The 25,403-nt window shown below is 33.0% G+C and overlaps 1 long non-coding RNA gene across 1 annotated transcript; it reads left to right on the plus strand.

The window, feature by feature from the left end:
• The first annotated feature begins 2,903 nt into the window (after positions 1-2,903).
• Positions 2,904-11,855, plus strand: LOC149537979 (uncharacterized). The gene is made up of 3 exons (XR_016356090.1): positions 2,904-2,960; positions 7,295-7,423; positions 11,753-11,855. It is a non-coding gene; the product is annotated as an uncharacterized LOC149537979 (long non-coding RNA).
• Positions 11,856-25,403: the final 13,548 nt, after the last annotated feature.

Below are 25,403 nucleotides of genomic sequence, written 5' to 3' on the forward strand. Positions count from 1 at the left end.
ATTGTTTAATTATAGTATGTTAGATAAATAAATCTAATTGATATATATTATTTGGTAGAAATATAGTATTTACGTAAACATTTAGAAATTAAATAAGAAGTTCGATGGTTTTAATTATCGGTAATTATATTGTGAGATAAGTTTTAAAATATGATTAGATTCATTTTTGAAATTAAATTTATAATTTATTCTTTTAAGTTACTTTTAAATAACATATATGCTATTGGTAGATCACTTCATGATGATAGTTAGAGGCCTAAAATTTCCTCAAGACTTACATTTGATTTAATTTATCAAAAACAAGATAATACACAGAAAATGAACTTTTATTAATGAATAGATATTTTTTATCAAAAAATTTAGTCATTGTGAAGATTAATAAAAAAAGAAAAGAAAAGAAAGTTCTTACAACTAAAATTCTTAATATGTCTTAGGATATGCATTTTAATTAATATAGTTTGTATTTTTTAAAATAAAATTGATTGATTTTTTTCTTCATTTAAAAAAAAAGACTATACCAAATATATTATAGTTAAAGAGTTCAATATAGAATTTTCAAAGCAATGTAACTTTCAAATTTGTAAGATGCATGTCTATTTTTCTTGAGGGTGATACAGATTTGTAAACTTGTGTGGATATTTATATAGGAAAAATTACCTTTTATGTTCACCATCTTGTATTTTCTATTAGTCTTTGCTATCGGTTTCTTAGCAAATGAATAGATTATTTGAGTGTGTGTGTGTGTGTGTGTGTGTGAGAGAGAGAGAGAGAGAGAGAGAGAGAGAGAGAGAGAGAGATTCATTCCTAACTCTAAGTGTAATAGTTCTATTCACCTTAGGTTCACTGACATTATAGTTTGACGACTCTTTGTATTCACTTAAGGTTAATCTTATGATGACTAGGATCACACTTATTTATATGATAAATCTTTTGATGATTACAGATAGGGTTCAAGTGTAATCAAAAGAAATATTATGGTTACATTTCAAATATGGCCCTAGGATTAAAGTTCAATGAAAATTGGTTTTCTCTTTGGGTAAGGATTAACATTAGTTCTATATCTAATTTCTACAATGAAACTTTAACCAAGTTTAGCATGTTAAGATTAAGTAAACTTAAACATTAAGTAAATTGAACCCTGATCTAAAACCTAAGTGAACTACCAACCATAAACTTAATTGAATGCTACATTAAACACTAAATCTAAAGTAAATTGAATCCAAATTTCTAATTAAAATGCACCCTAACCCTAATACTAAACCAAATTGATCCTAAACCCTACCCATTGCCAAACCCCAAACCTACTTTAACATTATATCAAAAATGTTTTATAACATGGGTTAGAGTTTGATTTGGGTTATGTTTCAAATTTTCAATAATTAGCATTTAGTTAGAGTTCAAACTATAATAAATTCATGATATTTTGATCAATAATTAGAAGATTATTCTTGATATTTTGATCTATAATTAGAGAAATATTCTTGATATTTTTATCAATAATTAGAAGATTATTCTTGATATTTTTATCTTGTGGAAAATAAGAGTGTGGTTAAGGTAGTGGAGTCAAGCTCCTTGTTAGTAATAGTTTAGATGCTCTGGTCATATGCACACACCACATCCTTGTTTTATCTCTTATTTATCCTAATATTTTATTTGTGGAATTTAAGTAAGAAAATATCTCATAGGTTATCTTTAATATTGTATATTGTGATTATTTAAAAAATTCAAATACTAGTTGTCATACTAGATATTTCAATAACAAAAAAAGCTTATATTAAATGATTGGCTAAAACATCATTAGAAACATGCATATATTATTACTTTAATAAGAAATATATGTTTTATTATTATTATTATTTTTTCTAAAAAAATACATATATATTGTTACCTTAATAAGAAATATATGTTCTTATTATTAAAAAATGTGCTAATAGAATTAAAAATACAGTTTACCTTGAACCTACGTGCGTTGGGGAGGATTAATGAACTCATCTAATTAAAATAATGGCCATTATAACTTACCAATCCAAAATTGGAAAAAAAACAAAAGAAATGCTTGACAACAATGCATGATATGATATGATAGATTTTAATGACGTCCACGAGACAAAAGTAGTCTATGGGACCCATGCAATCACCCTCCCGAGTCAGGAGCGGAACTAGTCAGTTGTAAAGTTTTGGATAACTTGTCTCTCCTTCTCTGAAGTTTGGTAATCAAATCCGCTGCTCTCTTCACTTGATCTTCCTCGAATAAATAGTTGAAGTCCTTGTTCTGCAATATTTTTGTATAACCAGATCTGATGTCATTGTAAGCCAGGCAGTCCTTGACAAAGTGCTGCTCTGTCTCAACTATTCCCATATTACAAAATAAACATGTTCTGTCTGCCCACTCTTCCTTTGGAACTTGCCACCTACCAGTTTCACATCGCAGCTGATGTGAACTAGTTCTAAGTTGTGCCATCAACATTTTTGCTTTCCAGTTAATAGGTGCTCTTATATAGGCCTTTTCATCATGACTATAAGTGGGATTAAATTCTTTAATGTAATAGGATTTTTTCCGCCCTATGTGTCTTGTCCACAGAATATTGTGAAATTTTTCATTGACAAACTTTTTTATTTCTGTAATGTTATCCGGGCAAGTTTGGATGTTGATATCCCATTTGCACATCCATTTGTCATTTTGCTTCATCCATGTGCTTTTCCACCTCACAAGTTTTTCCTCTATGATCAACTTGGGCCAACGATGTGTTTCCAGACCTTGGGGAGTGGGGTTTTAGGTATTTGGGAGAATTCCATTATTAAGCATTACTCTTCTCCCAAAAGGGGCCAGGAAGGAGAATGATTAAAAATTAGAACGATGGGGAAACACACAGAGGGAGAGAGACACACTGTAGGAAGGGGAAAAGATGACTTCCACAGAGGGAGGAGAGCGAGTACCTATGAGAACCAATCCATTCCAGGTTCTTATATTAACTTTTCTCTCTTTTGAAATAAAACTATTAAGACCTGTCTTGGTTGAATATGAATTTTCTTCCAGCTTCTATTGTTGTTGCAATTGGATCAAACCCTATCTATCTCTTACCTTTTATCATGAATAAATCCCTATTCTTTGTTTATATTTTATCATTCATGAACTACAAATACAAGTATTGGAAATGCTGCCTTTTACTGCCTTGGATTTCAGTAATGGTTGAGAGAAATTTGGTTGGCTTTCTTTGTGTTAGGGCAGAGATGCCCCTTTTTTGATCGACCACTATGTAGATGATCGATGATTTAGGGGCCTAGGAGATATTATCACCCAATGGAGACCTTATCAGCCATGAATCCGTGCCTTCCCGTCCATCTAATAACAGGGCTCATTTTAGTTTTTAAATAAATAGCTTTCCTAGGTCAGATATGGGTCTCATTTTAGACACCAAAGAATTCCTACCTTTCTCCAGACACAAAATGATCTCCCTAACCATGAGTGCTTTCATGATGTTTATAACAAGACAATTACACTCCCTGTTCAGCGTTGTTGGATTAGTGTACACCCAACTGATATTGTACAGGGGTTCCTCCGCTAACTAGGTTCTTGATTCTAGGGGCCAATTGATATAACAGTTTGGCAGTAGATCTAATTTTTAAAATAGAGCTAAGACCATGTACTCTGTTTTGAAGCCATGCCATTTTGTTGGATTAAGAAATTTACCCCCCTTAAAATAAGTTTTGCAGACCAAAACTCAACACCAATTCACTAGCTTGTGAGTTCCAGACCATTTGGATACCACTGTAACCAAGAGAAAAATTATACTGAAACAGAAAAATATAAATGAATTCCTCAGCTATAGTTAACTACAGAAACTCAAAACTTTTTACATACGTTATGATCTTAGAAATTTTAAAAATCTTAGTGCTGAATGTACACTATTGGAAATGATTCTGATCTGGTTTAAAAAACTGAATCATGTTTGATGCAAAGCATCTTGAAAACATCATCCCAATCTGTGCACAACTCAAAAATCTAATAATTCAAACTTCATTTTACTGTCATGGAACAGACAGGAAGAGGCAACATCGAACGTAATCTATATTCTTTAACTGAGAACAACTCTAAATCAATTCATTGTCATAACACAATTTATAACTTCTCAAATGTTACGCATTTGAAATTTCCTCATTCCAAAGCCGACTGACATCACTTAAAGAAAATTGAAATCTTCATATCAAAATGCTTCAAAAACCCAATATAACGATCACATATTGATATAAGTTTCACATATTCCATAATTGGTATCACAATTGATCCATACCCTTTTTACCAATCCAACCATCTTCTTATTCGATAACATATGTTTTTTCTTAAAAAGTCTTTTGCCAACTCTGCTGGCCTATGTGGGATCTCGATCTGCGTCATAGATTTTAACTTTCTCAATGAGCACTTGGCTGGGCAGCACACAAAACTTAGTACTAACAAACTTTGACAAACTAATATAACTAAAAATGATGATTTCCTTTTCAAACACTATAATGGCCTTGATCAGGAATCGATGCATATTGATCCAGCAAATCAATTTCAATAAAGTTGATAATTTGTTATCTATCATGGAGTCAGTTATCAAAACCATTACACCACTCACTATTGGTTATTTACTATCCTTGAATTAGTTCCACAAAAGAACTATCAAATTACAAATTGTTACTCCCAAACTATGCAATTAAAACTAATTCTTGATATCACTTAAAATTCTGTCCATAAATCAGAATTTTCTATTTCAAATTATCCAATATTAAAACCATAACAACTCGTGATAAAACTGAAAATTGTTACCATATTTGGTGGGAATAAAATATTGATTCTATAAACCATTAAAAACAATTTTAAAATTCTGATTTTTCCGATTCCAATCTGTACTAAGATGTCCCATACTTTGCATAAAACAACCTTATAAAAATCAGATTTTAGTTAGCAAAAGCTGCTCCAAGTTTAGATCGGTTATTTTTCTTTCTTCCCCAAGAATATCGAAAGGTATTAAAGTATTATTTGGTCCAAAAAATCTGCACAGAAATCAGATATGAAATTCAAACAAAAATAGAAATTAATATAATTGAAACTAATATGAACAGAGCAGAGAAATTGAAACTTCAAACTAACTCTATTTCTAAAATCTCATCTCATAAAAATGGATATACAGTTCAAGCTGAAACTTACAATTATTTACTAATCAGGAACTGTAACCTCATTGGATGTCATATGAGGGACTATGTGTCCATTGTTGTGCGCCATACCAAGATTGATCTTTTAAGCATAAGGTCCTTCTATATTAAAAGTCCTTCACAAATCAGTCATGGGACACAGGGAGCTTGAGGTTCAAGTATTTGGTGGGCAGAGCTTGGAAGAGTCCATTAATATATTTTTAGGGCAGTAGGAAGGTTTTTTGAGTAATTGGGCTTTGTCATTTTCCTTCATCACCCAATTTAGGGATTGTGAGTGAGTAGTTTGTTGTAACCGCAAGGCTTACCCTGGAGCTCTCATTACCAGATGTTTTGCATTCTACCCCTGTGACTTGCACGTTGGTTTCTTCTTTATTTTTCCTTAAAGAAAATTGTGTTCCTTCTTTGTAGCACCCAAATATATGGAATTCATTGTCAATTGATAGTTTATAATTTGTTGGAAATTTTTTGAGAGCATGAAGGATTATGATGATATTATCACAACAATTCCTTTTAAGTAAAACATTGAAACTTGGCTCAGCTTTGACTTATTAGGGTATTGTTTAGATTCAGAATGGACGTTAATGAAAATGGCAAGTAAACATGAACTTTAATAAAATATTTGTTTCTTATACATTTCAAAGCAAAACAACATTTTTTTTATATCGTTTGGTCTATTTGATTATCAGGCATTCTAAACCAGTACAACATTATTGGTATATATATAATTAAACACAGAGATTCTTTTTACATGCTAGTCATCACAATTTAGGTACATCTTTGCACAACAAGAAAAGATGCTTTAATTATAGTTGCTATTGATGTTCAAAATTGAGTGAAAATGACAGACTCCATATTTTATGATATTCATGGAGTCTAAAATATAAATATTATGAGAATTATAAACCAAGAATAAGCATAATGGTAACCATAAAATAAGCAAGAGAGGAACTACTACCATTTGTAGTATCACTGGTTTTTCAAGAAACGCAGTATTTCCACTTTTAGCACCAACATGCTCTAGTTGCTCTAGTTTCAATAACACTGATTTTCTATGTCTATTCAAGCTTGATTTCATATTCCTATTCCATATCGATTTGAAGATTGGAAAGCCTCAAGTAGAAATAGAGTAATGGTGTAAGTCAGTTTTGGTTGTATGTTTCAATTTCATTTCAAAAATAATGGCTTATGCATGGTATCGGATTTAAGAATGTTATAGAAATCCAATTAATGTGAGAAGGCTGATTCATAGTGTAATGGCATTGTATCTATTCAAGTATTAAATTCTTAAGTTAGCGGATTCTTTTGAGCAGATTTTGGTTTAAAAAAAATCTGATTTTATTAGACTTTGGAATGTTCTATGGAACTTATTCTTTATTCTCAGATTCCCTTATAGAGAAGATTTAATTTTAGAGAAGATTTGATTCAAAAGTTTTGATTTTATTAATGACTTTGAGAGACATTTCAAGCACAATATTGGACTGATTTAATTTTAGAGCAGATTTGATTCAAAATTATTGATTTTATTAATGACTTTGAGAACCATTTCAAGCACAATATTGGACTGATTTTATGGACACATTTCTTACTTGTTTTTAAAATGTTTTCAAATTCACAATTGGTGGGATTTTGGATGAGTGAACTCTGATCTAAACATGGAAAGATCAACTTTAACATGTGAGTGAAAATGACATTCATTTGAAACCATGAAAGCAGAATTTGGATTTGAAATTTCTGAACTTTGTTTTGGACGAATTCAATTGGAAGGCCCATCGGAGTTTGTAGTAAACCGATTCAAGACTTGGTTAAATTATTTTATAATTAAGAATTTTGAATGAGACTTGGAATTATGAGTGCTTGGTTATCTGTTGTTCAAGTTGAAGAATATTTTAGCCTTTAATCAGTATTAGCAAAAAAATGATATTCAGATTGTGCAGATTTGGAAAAGTTCATGGATGGTCTGCATCATAATTGGCTTTTCCACTTAGTTGGCTTCTTCGAATAATCAGATTATTATTCAAATTCACATGCTTGGAGCAATCAAACTATTACTCTTAATTCTAATTTACAATGACTCATGGAAGAAAATTTGTTAATACAGTTCCAGCATATCAATCTCCAACAACTGCACATCCTGCTAAAAGAAGTTGAACACTGTCATGAAAATTGGAGCAGTTTCATAAAAATGACGAGGACAAATAGAATGGAGGAAAGTGACAACAGCAAGAAGGTAAATTTTTTATCTTTAAATGCTTTAAAATTTGTATATTGTAGGATGGTAACTAATAGAAGTGATTGTACAAAACATGTGTAGAGCCTAAGCGAACATCAAATGCAAAATGGAATAGGTGCAAGAAAGAGTGAATTTCGATATCATATTAATTTCTAATATCTATATTTCTCATTATATTAAACATGGTGATGGATAGCATACTTGTTATAACCCGCCCACACTGGATTATCATCTTTTGCATTCAAATAAAAATACTTACTGATACATATATTGGATTTGACAGTGAAACTTATAACATCCTACTTGATGTGCAACATAGTTAGTTTAGCTTATCATTATCTAGATTCAAGAATATCAACATAGTCATGTATGCATTAAATATGACAGTAGTGCAACAGCCTGCTAGAATCCTAACACTCGGTATTTCTAGAGAATGTCAGCTTTCTTCAGGTTCATGGGTCCAAAAGTGGTTAGCAAATAATTTGGCATCCTGCCTTTCAAGTGGATAAGTTGAAGCCCCTCTTCCATCTGGAGATCAACGTGTTACAGCTCAAACTGAATCCTTAAGACAGCCACATATTCCCACACCTTCTATGCCATTGCTTTATATTCCATGCAGGATGGACTACATCCTGATTCTCAAATTCATCTTTTGTTTGGCTGTAGTGTTTATATGTTTTCAGCCCCACCCCAGTGATAACAGATCTTTGAAAACTCTATTTTGTATTTTCTTCCAACATTATTGCTTACACTTTTCTAATGACATGCATTTCTTGCTTGGTAGACTAATGCCCCTGCTTCTGAATCTGCCTCTGCCCAATCATTGGGGAAAATTCTAGCAAAAAGACAAAGTAACTGCCCCTGCATCATTCACTGTTCAACTTGTAGATGAATTGGGTAAAATTCTGGCAAAAGCTGCAAATGGCAACAGAACTTTGATTGAAATAGCCGAGCCTTGTACCATGACTGATCTCTTCCTAAAGAGATTGAACTAGATGCAGGGGTCTATAGGGATTGCCTTTAAATTTATCTACATTTCTATAGCATAAAACAATATTGTCTAGCTGGATGTTCATGGAAGAGAAAAAAAATCCATAGTTGTTTCTTTGTAGAGATGCTACCTTAATTGTGTTCATGCAAGAGAAAGAAAAACACACTCTTATGAATCATCATTAAGATTCACGCTCTATGACATCATTAAGATGTTCAAGAGTGCCAGAAGATGTAAATCACAGAGGGTGATATGAGATATTGATGCTAAAAAGATGCACAGTCAAATCCAAAGGCAACTAAGAGATAACCTATGTATTAAATGTAGCATACTACTTTAAAACTTTCTACAATAAAATATGAATACTTTTAATCAATGGTCTTTTGAAATGATGTGCTTTTTACCAAGTTTAAAGTATGACCCTTATTAACTTACAGGTTTTTGCACTACTCTTGCAGCATAACAAGGATCATCGAAGGTGCAAGAGGTGTAGACATTTTGGTGTGCATTTCATAGTGCTCGGAGTGTTTGTAAACAACTGTATCAAGCATCTCATTTTTATAACGTTGAACAAAAATTGTGGGGTAGGAAGAAGACATGATCAGACAAACACTAAATAAGAAATGCATGGCAAAAACTGTAATAAACACAAAGTGTCATTAGGACAACTTCAAATCAATTCTAAGGAAACTTTAGTGATGGTCAGTTAGGATAAGGATTATATCATTATTGTATTATTGTATTAGAATAACTCCATCCTTCTTGTACCCTCTATTATGACCCTTATAGGTAATCACTCATTTGGGAGAGTTTGAGATATTCACAGTGGTCATTATTTTGAGATATTCAAAAAGATTCATAATGGGTTCCACTGAGATATCAACTATATCTATCTTTTTTTGTAATGGGTTCCACTGAGGTATTCAAAAACTCTTTCTACAGAATTGCAGAACTTTCTAGAGTCTTGCTTGAGCTTCTGCTAATGCATTTCGAGTAAATGAAGGTTTATGCTGTCCACATGGAAGATTGTTTAGATTGCAAACTCTACATCCACTGCTTATTCTCCACCACCATTCATCAGCTATAATAAATAAGATTGTTCCATCAATGAAACAGAGTATTCTCTGTTCATAACATAATATGCTTATTCTCCACCACCATTCATGAGCTATAACAAAATAGGTTTGTTGCATCAAAAAACAGAGTATTCTCTGTTCTAAATAGAGTATTATTATTATGCATATTTCAATGTTTAACCAATGTCTGAGTTTTTCTCTTTTAATGATTCGTTATTTGTGAAGGCTTCTGTTTTAAATTCTATAATAAATTCCCCCAACAACATTCTAATGCCAGCGCTATAGCTGGCTCATGTGTTTTACTAATTTAAGCCCCCTTTGCAGCACAAACACAGCCCCCTGGCCAGTCTATACAGGTAGCGGCATGGATGACACAATGAGGCATTTTAGTTCTCACTTTTTGTGATAATGATTACATATTTTGTTGTCGATTTCTTGGGTACCTAAGGTCTGTGATGATTATCCTTGTATTTCAAGTTTCTGATTAATTGTTGTTATTCCAGTGATAGGTGACAATTGAGCTTATACAATCAATGTCATTTTATAATCAAATTCTTTAAGTTACCACCTGGCTTTGTAATACTTGAGTCATGCCTCATAATTCTTTGGATACTGCAATTATTTTATATCGATTTGCATTATCTGATGTGATTATATAATTTTCCAGGTGTGAATTTACATTTTCTATTATTGTTGCTTGTACTTTTAAACTCAAGCCTGAGAAATGATGATGAGTGCAATATGAATAGATGTGATATTTCCGTTCTAATTGATGATTGTATCATCTAGCTAATTCAGTATACTAGAATTGTCCAATCTAAATAATGAGCTACAATTGTTGTATTATAACTTATGTTGGCATGGTCTATGAGTTATTATTTTCTCTATGTGATTTATTTCAGGTAGAAGCAACAATTGAATACATCTGTCGATTTGAAGGAGAAGGGGCAATGCTTGTGTTTTTGACAGGGTGGATTGAAATTTCATATATGTTTATGAGGCTTAGAGAAAATCCACTATTAAATAATTCAGACATGTTTAAGTTGCTTCCTTTGCATATTTCAATGCCCACAATACATCAACATGATATCTTTCAACGAGCACCCTGGGGTAAGAGGTAGGCAGCTTATAATCTTTCCATTTAGTTATGTTTGATTTGAACATTGATAATTCTTTGTGTATTCAAGGATTTCAAGTTAAAATCTTTGTATTTATTTATGATTTCTATTTTTTTTTCATGATTTCATTTTCTTTCCATGCCAAAAGGCTTGGTCACAGTCCTAATGTTGTTGTTCATTCAGTTCTAAGCTTGCTTCTTATCAGATAAGGCATAACTATCAAAAAATAGCATTGTTAATCAGGAATGAAAAAAATTAATTGGACTTTACTAAGGTCCTGCAGATGAAGTGACCAATACACTTGCCTCTCACACATTTATTTAGTTTTCATTCCTTTGTGGATCACTGAGAAAAGAAGCTTTTGCTTGGAATGTCTGGAAGGTTAAATACATCCATACACACACCCAATGTCATTTCTCTTATGGAAACCATCCATAGTTGTTGGTCTTTAGCCATACGACCTTCCTTTCATTCAATTTTGAATTGATAATAATGCTTGATTGGCATGTTAATTGTTAAATCATATTCTCCATCATCAATCAAGGTTGATGTGACTCTCAGAAGAGCTAGAATGCGAGTAGAGGTTGTTGATGCTAGTTTGGCTATGACAATAGATAATGGTTATGACCACCTCATAAACCAATAAGTGTAAATGCTTTTTAAATTTTAAAGTTAAACTAGTATTCTAATACTCCCCCTACAGAATCTTGACTTCATTTTGTGCCCTTCAAAATGGCTTCAGCTTTTATGCCAGATAAATTTGTCATATCTTACTTTGTCTATTTTACATGGTTCTGTAATGTTAGATAAATGCAATTTATTTCTTTGAGATGCATTCTAGTTATTCCCACTTTATTGACTTCTTACCATCTTTGTCCGACTCCACAAAGTGTGCATTGGTGAAATAGCAAAGATAAGTCATTTATGGAGTCCAAATGTCTTATGAGGTTTGTATGCAAACATGTGTAGGGTATGATTTGAGCATGGGAAACATGTAACTATGTTTCCATTTTGAATAAATGTACATTTTGATGATAATTTTTCTAAGCTCTCCTTTGTAGCAGATGATCATAATTGGCTTCAATTGATAAATTAAATACTATGACTAATTTGATTTTGTAAAAATATAATAATTGCACAGGAGCGACATGGATGACATAATGATACAGTTGGTGCGCCTCATCTCTGCAGTTTCTAAGTGGGTTATCTTGAATGAGATATAGATATGGAAATATAGTCGGGCATTCTCTGAAAACATAGGTTTTTTTCCCCCAAAATAGTCAGATTTTAGATCCAATAGCTGTTGTTAAATTTTGTGGATGCAAATGATTGTTGGGAAGTGCCCAATTGTGATAACAATGTAAGCTACTTATCACATTTCTATATATATCCCTCTGAAGTGTCGTGACTAAGTACATGTAGCTTAATCATATTTGATGTTTGTTATTATTTTATTTATAATGATATATTATATTTATTATTATATCTATAATATTAAAATTTTGACTTGGGATAAGATTATAATCATAATTTAATATTTTATTTTAATTATATTTGTCATCTTAAATTAGATGATTCATACTATTATATTATATGTTACTTCTTAATCATATTTGTAATAATAAATTATATTATGTAATATTATTAACAATATTTAATTTCTTAATTATAATAATTTGAATAATAATGTCATAGTGTATTATTATTTATTTGATTAACATAATTATTATTATAATTATGATTATATTTAATTAAATTTTTTGTTTAACTTTGTATTTAGGCTCTATTATCATTCAAATCTGGGTCTAAAAAGAGGACATTAAATTATTCTCAAGGATACAAAGTTTATGGTTATGATCAACCATTTCAGTATCCATTAATGTATGGCTTTAATTGGGGTTATCAATAGGTGAAGCATAGCCATTGCCTACCAAACTTTACAAGTCCATTATTTTCTTTTGTTATAGGTTATTTTTATAGAGGTTAGCACAAGAAACAATATTTGTGTGTGGCCAAAGTGCTCCAAATTATATTTTATAAGAGTCTTATCACTACAATAATTTAGAAAAGTGTAATTGACATGGAATATAATTTTAAAAAGATTGAACAAAAAAATTTAAAATTGTTGAATTGTTTTTGATAAAGATTTAGATTATTGTTTTTCATAATAACTATAATTTGTGTTCTTTGAGAAGAGTATATCATGTTACAGTGATCGTTGGGAAGATAATTTTGTCAATTTTTGGTATTATTCTTTGAGGGTACTAGCTCAATGGAAGAGCACCTCCTTTATAAGTAGGAGGATGGTGGTTCAATTCCATCATGCCCTAATATGGCTAAATTAATGATTAAATAAATTATCAAATAAACTACCAAATATTATCAAATATACTACCATATATACTACCAAATATACTACCAAATGAACTACCAAATATACTACCATATATACTATCCAAAAAATTACCAAATATACTACCAAATCAACTACCAAATATATTACCCAAAAAATTACCAAATAAACTACTATATAAACTACTAAGTAACAACAATAAACGACTAAATGATTAAAATAGTCAAGTCATAAATTTGGTTGGGAGATAAATGTCTAGCAATAAACTACCATTGGTCACGTGATCAAAATTAGTCACATATCTACAATTTTTAGTAGTTTATTTAGTAATATATTGTTGTTTTTATACTAGTGTTTGCCAATTTAACCCGAGAAAGTGAAATTTCACTAGATATTTTTGCATTTACTTTCCCTTTGAATTTCCTTTCAGACCATTCCATAAGTTCTACATTAGTTTCTTTGTCTTTATTTGTCACCTAGTCAACAATATCTAACAATTGTTCCATTATATGCTTTGTCTCATCTGGTGACTGCAAGCTGAAGGCATCCATAAAGATGTCCTTAATCTCATGTAATACTTGCTTTTGTTTATACTCCTTCTTGAGTATCTCTTGCCTCTTTCTTCTATTCAATGCTTCGTACACCTTAGTGATTTGATCAATGCTTATTGTTTTTGAGTTATAAGTAGGTATGACTATCTCCTCATCTAATTCAGGGTCTCCATAGTGAAGCACCCTTGCAACTTTTGTAGTACTTGATCCTGGTGCTGACATTTGTAGTGGCATTGCATCATTGCTTGGCTATTTCGGAGGAGTCCCCAAAGTAGGCAAATTTATCAATGTTTGTATTGCTTCCCGCTCTTTAGGGGTTTTCTCTACTTCCTTCTCCTCTTGTCTGCTACCTTGGTCAATTATAAAAATGTGAGGAGGTGCACCTTGTGTTTGTGCTATAGGATCAGATGCAACAGTTGTCTTATTTGTTCTATACCTTTGTCTCCTTCTGCACTCGGCTTCTACACTATGGTGTCAACTGTTCTTGATGTAACAACTGTTTGCATTTGAAGTTGACCACTAGTAGCTATAGAGATGATGGAAGGTGGTTCTTGTGGATTCACCTTATCTTTAATTGTGTTAGCTACTACCTTTTGTAACTCATCCATACTGACCAATACTAGATTTGTACATAATTTTTCTTATCGTGTGGATTGGTCAAGGATCTTTTTGAGATCCTCTATAGTTAAAGGATTGATGTTCTGAGAAGAAGTGTTAGGAACATCCTTTATAGTTATAGTGTTTGTAGGTGTGATGTTTACATGAGGAGGGCTAGGAGGTGGCAATTGTGTGTCTTGCACACTCTCGTCTTTTTGCTGCTCCTACTCAGCTGTTACCGTTTCATTTTGTTTTTGTATCTCCTCCTCCTCACCTTTTTCTTTCTCCTCTTCATCTTTCTTTTCTTCTTCCTTCTTCTCTTCTTCTCCTTTTTCAGTAACCTTTTCTTCTACCTTCTCTTTTTCACTAGGCTCTGCCTTATCTTCTTGTTCAGTGTTTTGTTCCTCAAGGGGATCTTCTTCTCCATCCTTGACAGTAGTCAAACCATATATCAACTTCCATATTTTTGTGGATTTACTGACAACATCTTCAATCTTGTTTTGTAGGATGCTAAAGGCTCTATACTTTGGTGTGAACTTGCCACTATATTTCTTATTAGCCTTTTTTATTTGACCTCTTGTTAGGTCAGGCATCACTTGTGCTAAGGTAGATTCTCTTATCTCCTTTTCCATTTTAAGACAATAATGCAATTTGCTTTCAATTATCTCATATAATTCCCTAGGCATGGTATTGTCTAGCTCTAGAGGTGCATACTTAAATTCAACCATCATGGCATATACTAATTCCTCTATTTTGTTTTGCTCTTCTCTACTTAGCTTGTTGAAATCAATACTTTTCAAATCAATAAAATCTGCATTCTTAATATTTTCACAAATTTTATCTATGGCTGATTTGGGAGGATGACTTACCACTCTGAATTGGCTATTATCTTTTGACTCTGTTCTCTCCTCCTCATCAGAATCTAGTTCTGCTACATATTTTCTTCTTTTCTTTTGCACTTCACCAGTCTATTCAATGACCTTCTTCTTCTCTTTAATTTGTTCCTTGGCCTTTTGTGAAGATGCCCCTTGTGGTAGCCCTTGTGATTGGTATCTGTGGCTTGGCTTGGTTTGGCTTAGCAACTGTCTTTGCTTTAGGCTGGGCTGGAGGCTGTACTGTTACCTTTCTTTTCTTTGGCTTGGCTTGGGTTGGTGCTTCCTCAACTTCTTCTTCCTCGACACCTTCCTCCTTATCTTCACCTAGGCCTTGAGTCAATTCCATTGGGCCTTGCCCTTGTTCATCCTCATCATCATCATCATCATCTTCTTCTTCTTCTCCTTCTACTGCGGCCTCAATTCCTTCACCAAATTTCTTCTTTATTTTGTTCACCAATTTATCTTTCTTCTTAATTATAGAGGCAGACTTCAACTCTATTTCAACTTTGGATTTAACAATATCATATGTGCCAAAAGGCTTGGTAGACTTGTCTATTTCTTTTGCAAGCAATGTAGTGATTGTTGCTGATGCTTCATCCACATCTAGTTCATAACCCAAAGGCCTTTGCCATCTCACCCTTGGAACTGCTACTTGGATATAGGTGAAATCAATATCAACTAAGAAGCATATGTCATTGATATGTTTTTCCACTAAGGAAACTTGTATTCTTACCTTTGCTTCATGGATTTCTTGAAATCCTCAAAATAGCTTGTCATATGGGCTTCAAAGTTGTCACCCATCTGATCAATGAACTCATTGTTTATGTAATTATAGTTTTGTTAGTATTCCAATTCACCTTTCCTATAGAAGGAAACTCTTCCATAACATAAAAGAATATACACATAAGAACTGAACCAAATTTGCATTGAGCACCTTTTGATCTCCTTATTGCTCCTAGGTTTTCATTTATCTGTTGCAACAAAAGTTCTGACAGATCATATGTGTGATCTCTCTTTACCATTTTGTAGGCTACATCAACAGCGATGCATGACACACTATTCAATCTATTGGATTGATAGAATTTGTGGGATATTATTCTCACAACAAAATCTAGAAGAGGATCAGTGATAGTATCAATAGTCATACCCCTCTTATTTCATTTTGCACTTGTATTCTTTTCAATGATCTCTTTGGAATCACTGCGTAGGGTCTTAGGCTGATCTAGGGTTGGAAAACCCATAACCCTATGCACTATCATTTTTGTAATCTTTACTGGACCTTTCTCTAGCAAAAAAATCCATCATGAATTCTACTTAAAACAATCCATATCCATTCAGTTTTGAATCCTATAGGGTAAACTAGGGCATTGGTCAAACCCTTTCTCTCGACTATATGGAATTCGTCCTTCACAATCTTGTTCTTGCATAGTTTTTCATAGGCTTGGAATATTTCAAGATCACCTATGGCACCAATTTTTCTTTTATAACACTTCCTTACATCTTGCACCATGATTACTTTGGATGGGATAGTGGATAATGTGCCAGCAGGGTCATTTTTGTAGGCAACTTATGGAATTGGCCTAAATTTGGGTTGTTTAACCTCATTATTAACCAGCTGAACCTTATGACCTTCTTTTCCCTTGGGGTTCTTAGAACTAGAAGCCATTATATTGATCTAGGGTTTTAAAAGATTAAAACTTTAACACTACGTAGCTTGGCACTTGATAAATACCTTTGATCGACGAAATTTATGTTGAATGGTTGTTGAAATCCATGTAAATGGCTTCAATGTAGTTCTTTGATCTCTCCTACACTCTTCTCATCTTTGCTCTACGTTTGAATGGCGAGAAATGATAAAAAATTGGCCTTATACCTTTCAAAACATAGCATTAAATGCTTAGTGCATGTACAACTGTAAACTTGGCACTTGAAGGTTTCAACATGACTCGGCTTCAATTGACATTTCTCAACTCGACATCAACCATCAACTCAATCACTATTAGCAACTCAACATGCATTGGAGCTTTACTCGACATCTGAGGATGACTCGACAATATTTGTAAGAACTTCAAATTTTGACTTGACATCTTTACTTATGCTGATTTCTTCTTTGCAATACTTCTTTGTCTTGGGACTAATGTATGATATCACTTTATATATTAGTCCCATACACATTCATGCTTAGTTTGATGAAGTGTGATCACTTGACCCATTGGGTGAAGTGATCCCTTCACTTGATGTGTTGCACTCATTTTTCTTCTTCCATGTCTTATTCATCTCTCCTCTGATGTGTTCAATGCCTGTCTTTGCCTTCCCTTTGTTGAACTTAGAACTTGGTGCCTTGGACCTTTTTGGGCAATTCCTATTGATATGACCAGTCTTCAAGCAACTGAAACATGTGGTTTGACTCAACCATCTGCTGTAGTTTCCTCTGAAATGTGTCCTTATTAATTTTTTAGGAACATGTCCATATTCCTGATAGTAATGACAACTATACCTGGTTTTGTAATCCCAATAGTAGTGATTTCCATTGCCTTTAGTATTTTTTGGTTGATTTGATGTCCACATGGGCTTTGATCTGCATTCAAAGGCTCTATGTGCATACTTCTTGCAATTGTAGTAGTGACCTTCAAATCTTGGTGTCTTGATAGTCCTAGTTCTGCATTCATGTGCTTGATGTCCTTGCTTCTTGCACTTATGACAATAGCTTGCACTCTTAGGCTTATCATGCTAATGGGCATTATTGCTCCTACACACATTAGAAGTGTGTCCTTTCTTACCATAGAAATGACAGGTAGGTTTGGTGTTCTTACCTTTGTTGTTCCTTTCTTCTGTAGTCTTGGATGACTCTCCTTCTTCAATGCTGGTATATCCTAATCCTTGAGTGTCATTGCCGGACCTTGGGGATTTTAGTAACTGCTCAAAGTACTTGATGGCTTCGTTGGGTTTGTTGAAACTCTCTGAAATTTCCTTTTCACTTCTCAAGTCATTCTGCAATTGTTCATTTTGCATCTTCAGTGTAGAGATCTCAATATCCTTCATATTCAGCTCATGATGTGCATTCATCATCTAGCTTAAGGTTTCTAGCTGCATGTTTGAGATTCTTTCAAACTCAATTGTCTTTTCCTCCAATCTATTTGTAATATTTCTCTTGTCATCTTCTATCATGGCTTTTTGTTCAATAGCTCTTTTCTTTTGTTCAGTCACTTCACAAAGCATTATGGCTTGTGATTCTTGTTCAATCTTCAAGGTTCTATTTTTTTCTGCTTGAGATCTATTCTTTTCCATCAGTTCTGCTATTGCTGCATCAAACTCTTTAGTATCACCACTGGCAAACACTTTTGCGTTATCAATCTCCTTGTAGTTTATATTATTTTCAGCTATGGCTATATCCTTCCTTCTTTTCAAAGATTTTTATAATTCTTCTTTGGCTTCCTCCAATTTGTGTAGAGCAAGTTGAACATCAATCACTTGATTTTCTATTATCTTCCCAAGTTTGAAGACCTCCATCTTCTAACCTTTTTCTCCAAGTTGTTAGGCTTCTCCTTGTGAGAACCTAGGCTTTGATACCAATTGTTGGAATATGCAAATGGGAAGAATGCTTTTGAGAGGGGGGTGGGGGGGTGAATCAGAAGTATTACACTTTATCCATTAAAAATTTTAACTAAAAGTAAATTCCATGCATGTAAACATATGAAATAAATATGAAGTAAACACATGCATCAACAACACATAACGCTAGATTTGGGTAACCCAGAAACCCTCCAGGAATAAGAAGGTGAAATTGGGGTGGGGATGATACCCACAAAGTCACTGCAGCAATAATTGTTTTGACCACTTCTGATGGTCTACCCTGTGAAAGGCTTGCCCTATTAAAGGCTTTACACTGTATCAATAGTGACCTGGTTAAAGGATTTATAAACACTTTTCATTAAGTGTCACCCTGTTAAAGGATTTAATCACCTCTTAAAAGGATGTACAACCTAGCTGTTAAGCTAACCTATCAACATAGGATTTCCTTTCTAATACAATTGCTAGAGACCATTAGGTATAATAAACTTGATAGCTTACAATCCTTGATTGCTGAATTCAGGCACTTGATCTGCTCTCTCTCATCTTGATTCTCTAAAATCTAATATCTATTCATGTCCCTTGTTTTGTTCTAATCAACTGAATATCTAATTGCTTCTCTCTTCCTCTAAGTCCTTTCACTCTTCACTCTGAATTTTACTATATTTTCCTCATACACTTCTTTTCTCACACACACAATGAGATTTCGTCTTCCATATAAAGACTTTCAAAGACTTAAGGTTAGGTATGGATCTATGATCCATATTGAATCTTTATTTCTTGCTCATTCCTTCCACTTTTATTATTGGTTGCATGCCTTCTCCATTTTTCTTATTGGCTGCATGTAGATTGCATAGGAAGTAAAAAAAGATTTGATCTTATCACTTAGATCCTTTTAGATTCATCATATGTCGGCCATAAAAATGGTTTACATTTGAGTTTGTGTCTTCTCAAATTCATATGTGCATTCTGTGTTACTCGACACTTTCTAATTCTTGATGCTTGGCACATATAAGAAAACTAGCTCACTCGGCTCCTATAGTGATTCTATCCTGCTTGGCATCATCTGTGATTCAGAACTTATATATTACTCGACACTTGTATCATGCTCAGCACCTAAAGTCACTTGGCACTTGATCTTCACTCGGCACCTATAGGTTGCTCGACACCTGAAGATCACTCGACACCTATTGAAATTTTGATTCGGCATACCTAGTGTACTCAACTTCAATGTAGAAAGTGTCAAAAACCATTCTGAGAGTAACATAAGCCTCTAGAATTTCAAGATGTGATCTTTATGCTACCTTGGGAAGGACCTTCCCCTTCCCTACATTGAAAATTTGATTGATCTTTTGCTATTCTTTTGCTTGCCCATCTGCTTCTCTTAATTCTTTCAATGATTTCCTTCCTTTTTTGACTTTTGATTTACCATGTCTTGGAGCGTTAATTCCTTCTTGATTCATTAGAATACCTAGTTGTTCTATATTTACTTTAGAATTTTCAATAGTATCATAATGTTTTCCTTCCATATCACTTCCTTCCTCATATTCTAATCCTTGCAGAATTTGTTCTGCTATGATATTCTGTGTTTTTGCTTTACCTGAGATTTGTTCTATCCTATCTTCCTCCTTATTATCTAGACAATACCTCCTATTTTTATCTTTCTCTTCTATACTTAACATATCTTTTCTTAGAGCTTCATAGGTGTAGTCATCCCCTCCCAATTTAAGCACTTTTTTTTAATAGACTTTCTTTTTGAGCCGTACTACTTTTGTCAATATTCTCAAAATTGATCCCTTGGATTAGATCCTCAGTGAACTATTCCAGGTTCTCATCTTCATCCACTACATTTATTTCTTTATTTGAATCCTCACTACTACTAGTGGTGTTGTTCAAAAAATCATATAAATCCTGAGTAATTGTTCCAATTTCCTTATTTTGGGTACTTGCCTTAGCCTTACTTTCACTGTTGTTTTTAGAGAGGGCTGTGGTTTGCCAAAAAATTGTAAGTTTCTTTTCTACTCTGTCTATTGGGGATTTATCTTTTGTGGCACTTTCTAGAACTTGCTTAGCTTCTAATGCTACTATCGTATGAGGAGATTTTGCATTACTGACTATGAGATCCATATTTGAATTTCTATTTTTCTTGTCTAAATCTTCCTTTTCCTTTCTGGAGCTTGAATTTTTCTTATTTTCTTGTTCTTTTCTTTTACTTCTCTTCCTTTTTTTATTGCTATTTCTAGATTTCTTTTTTTGGATTTCTAATTTCCCACTGATTAATGCTTGCTAGTTTTCCTTATCCTATTCTTTTATTTTTCCATGAAATTCCTTAGAAGTTGCTTCTAAATCTGCAATGTTTAAGTTGAGTGATTGAGCAAACTTGTTTGTAGTCTTTGGGCTTTTTTCTTTATCTGTTCCTTTTACCACTACTGAAGCTAGACGTGGCCTCAAGAGATTTAGTTTATGCTCTTGTTGTTCTTTCCAGTTTCTAATTCTAATCATAGGGAAGACATCCTCAAGATCAGACGTTAACTGTATATTTTTAAATATTGTTCTACTTTCATCATTTAATTTGGTAATCTCAAATATCTCAGGCTCTTTTCTATGACATTTAATATTATATATTTCTGAACTGGTAATAATTTTAATAGGTTTAAAATTGAAAGAATTTACTTTATACTTCAACAATAATTTAATACTATTATAAAATTCATAAGAAACATCTATTCCTATTAAATCTCCCATGGAAACACCTATTTTCCTAAAAATTTCTATATGCATTAATTCTTGTGGTAACAACTATAGGGTAATCCAAGTTGGAATGGAAAATTTCCTCCTTATAGTCTAGAAACCATTCAAATAATTTGACTACATATCCTTTAAAGAAGCAATATGTGAAGGCTTTATTATGTTTTTTGAAGTTTGCATTCTTCATTTTTCATGTAATTTGCTTTGTTGGCTTCCATTGACAATTTGTGTTGGCAGACATTTTTTTATAGAATTTGGAATGTTATTATTTTATAATACATAGATATATTAGTTACATATTTTATATCTCATATATATTTACTTAAAATTGAAGTATGTAACAAATTCATTGAAAAAGAAGCATAATTTTTTAAAATATATAATTATTATAAAAATAAATAAAATTGCATTTACATCAAAATTTTAATTATATGATTTATTCCTTATTACATTTAAATAACTCATATTATATGTTAAATCTAATTTTAATATTAAACTATTATATTTAAAGTTATTCAAAAAATAATATTAATAAGATAAAAAAATTACATATTTTATTTCTCATATATATTTGTGTGTTATGTGTTGAAAAACTTCATTTTAATAGAGTTTCTATCTTACAATATTTTTAGAAAAACCTACAACAATATCTATTTGAAATTTAAGCAAGTTTTTTAAATGAGATAAATTACAAGGAAAGTATCATAAAATAATAATTCATTTTTAGAAATATTTAAAAATGAGTAATGGGAGGAAAATATCAAACTCCCTAGGTAAATAGAAAAGTGTGTCCCATACTTTGATGCCCAAAGAAAGATTAACAACCATCTTCATCTTCACCAAATGCTTCCACTCCAACAAGAACACGAAAAACAATCTACACATCATCCACATCTACATCATTATGCCAAATAGAAAATTCTCAACCACCCAATCAACATGCTCACTCCCAGGAACAAACTAAACATAATGCACTTCATCAACAAATCCTCATCCACACCAACAACTAGTGAATTCACACTAGCAGCAACCAAATCCATATCAACAGTAATATGAAGATCTCCATTAACACATGCCAAACTCACAACCCTAGCAATCTCATTGCTCACAACAAGATGCTCTACAATACATAACTCACCACCAAAAACAACCAGATCATCCACAACTAAGTGCTCTAGAATTTCCATGTCAGATTTAGCCAACTGATCATGAAAACCAACCTCTATCCTAGCATCAACAAAGTTAGGAATATCTTCAGCAACAATCTCCAACAGCTCTGTAAGTTTTGTATCAGACTCCACAATCTGATCAACAAAATGAACCTCAACCATCTTGACCTTGTCATGTCATTTTCTCTCATGAACAAGTCTCATAATTGGCCAAACAACCCTCTTCTAGATTGGTAGACTCCAACTCTACAAATAGCTATGGAATTCCTTCCTCACCCCATCCTTAACTCAATCAACCAAGCTAGAGCTTCAAACTGAGCAACCACCTTCTTAGTTTGATCAACCAAACTAGCTTCAAACTAAACAAACATCTTAGAAAAACTCCTCTCCACCACATCATGCAACGTGCTAGGCTATAAGACCTTCCCAGTTATGACCAAATACAAAGCAAGTAATATTTTTGCAAGATCCCTCAAGATCCAATCCAAACCCTAGCTAGTCTAGATCCACACTTTGCTAGAAACCCCCAAGGAAGATCTCAACTTGTGCTCACAAGTCCACCAAGCAATCTCCTTGTTTTCCAAGCCGCAGCTACTAGCTTTTCTCAAAATTCACTTTTCCAAGCTCCTCCTCTTCTTATGACTAAAGACTTCCCCACAACCCTTACTTATACCAATCTAAGGCACAAGTCGGCCTAGAACACAAATTAAATACAAATACATAAATTAACTGCCACAAGTCGTCCAACAACAACAATTAAATGACCAAAATTGATGTCTTAGTAAAATTACAATATCTCCTAGCTCCAAATGAATTAGAACTTGTGCTTCAAACTAAAATTAGTAATCGAGGCCCTCTTCAATCCCTAAAATTTGCATCCTCTAAAACATTGTAGAAAATTAGTTACATGGCCAAAAAGAGGCACCAAATTCCTAAGCAAGGCCGAGCCCCTCTCAGACCATGCCGAGCAACCAAAGACCATGCCGAGTGACCAAAGACCATATTGAGTCCCAAGACCATGCCAAGCTCCAAAGACCATGCCAAGCTCCATAGACCATGCCAAGCTCTAGGACCATGTTGAGCTCCATAGACCATGCTAAGCTCCAAAGACCATGCCAAGCTCCTAGACCATGCTAAGCTCCATAGACCATGCCGGGTACCAGTCCAAGCACCCACCAAAGCAACTACCGAGCCTTCTCCTATGAACTCCAAAGTAGTCACCAAGAAAACCCAATATACTCTTGCATTAGACTCCGTAGGTAAATAGACAAGTGTGTCCCACACTTTGATGCTGAGAGAAAGATCAACATCTTAATTCATCTTCACCAAAGGCTTCCACTCCAATAGGGACAAGACAACCAATCTATACATCATCCACATCTGCATCATTTTGTCAAACATCATAATCTCAACCACCCAATCAACATGCTCACTCCTAGGAACAAAATAAACATAATGCTTCATCAACAAATCCTCATCCACATCAACAACTACTGAATTCAAACTAGTAGCAACCAACTCCACATTAGAAGTAATATGAAGATATCCATCAACACATGCCAAACTAACAATCCTAGCAATCTCATTGCTCACAACAAGATGCTTTGTGATACATAACTCACCACCAACAACAACCAGATCATCCACAACCAAGTGCTCTACAATTTCCATTTTAGATTCAACCAACTGATCATGAAAACCAACCTCTATCCCAGCATCAACAAGGTTAGGAATATCTTTAGCAACAACCTCTAGCTGCTCTATGTAACCCTAAACCTAATTACAATTTTAAGATACTATTTTGAAGGGGTATGCAAAAGCTTAAAATATCACAATATCACAAGATATGTGTTAGACAGTTTGTGAAAATGTGAAACTTCACTACTTTGGAAGGTTAATTTTTATGACCATCTAAATTGTAAAAGGTGAGTATGAAAGGTAAGAATGTAGTGCCTACCCCTAGGTCGCATTTTTGTTATCATGGTCAGACTATGTTAGACTAGTTTTATGTTGATGGTTAGTAACATTGTTTTGAGACTATCAGATATTGTGCTATGGATTCAGTTGATATGTGATGAGATTACTTAGACTTTGCATTTCATGTATGTATGATGACTATTCAAGTGATTTCAGTTATTAATGATGATTAGTTAGATGGTTTATTATCATATGTGTTTTCTTATGGATACTTACCCCATACTTGCATGTGTATGGTGTGCGTGTTTGTTCTTATGTATGGCGTGTCTAATGTGGTTAAGGAAGGGAGTTGTAGTCACTTGCTAGTTGGGATCTACACAATGCACCACTTCCTGCCATTGCCTGTTTAGTTTAGTATATATTGTGCTTATACATGCATACTTTTTATGCAGGTTGTAGGTATCGGGTATCGACTTCCTGAATTGCCAGGATGAGCATACCCTATCACATTATCTCAATGATAAGAGAGGGGAGATAAATTCTCAAGTCCAAATCCCAACCCCTTAAGCCATTTGTCCTAATTGGAAATTAGGACAAGTATCTGAGTTGAGTACTCTCCGAATACATTGGATGACGTAGTTCATGATATTAACCCTTGGTTTGATTTTTTATGTATTTTGGCTATGATGGATTTTCATATTTTACCTTGTGAGTCTTTGATGTATTTTCTATTAATTAAGTCTAATTAAAAGATTTAATTAATGGTTTAATTTAATGGAAAATTAATATGATATTTTAATATTTATTTTATTTAATTAATTGGAAAATTAATAAAATAAAATAATTAAATTTGAAGATAAAAGTTATAAGTTTAAATTTTAAATGTGACAATATTTATTTTAATAATAATATATTTGGAGTTCATTTTTAAGTAAATGACTAAATAATAATATTATTAAAGCTAATAAATATTTTAGCAATTAAGTTTTGAAAATGAAATTTAAAAGTGGAA

The sequence above is a fragment of the Cupressus sempervirens genome, chromosome 9, assembly GCF_028749045.1.
Source record: "Cupressus sempervirens isolate cs-2001-9-10 chromosome 9, ASM2874904v1, whole genome shotgun sequence".
Classification (NCBI taxonomy): domain Eukaryota; kingdom Viridiplantae; phylum Streptophyta; class Pinopsida; order Cupressales; family Cupressaceae; genus Cupressus; species Cupressus sempervirens.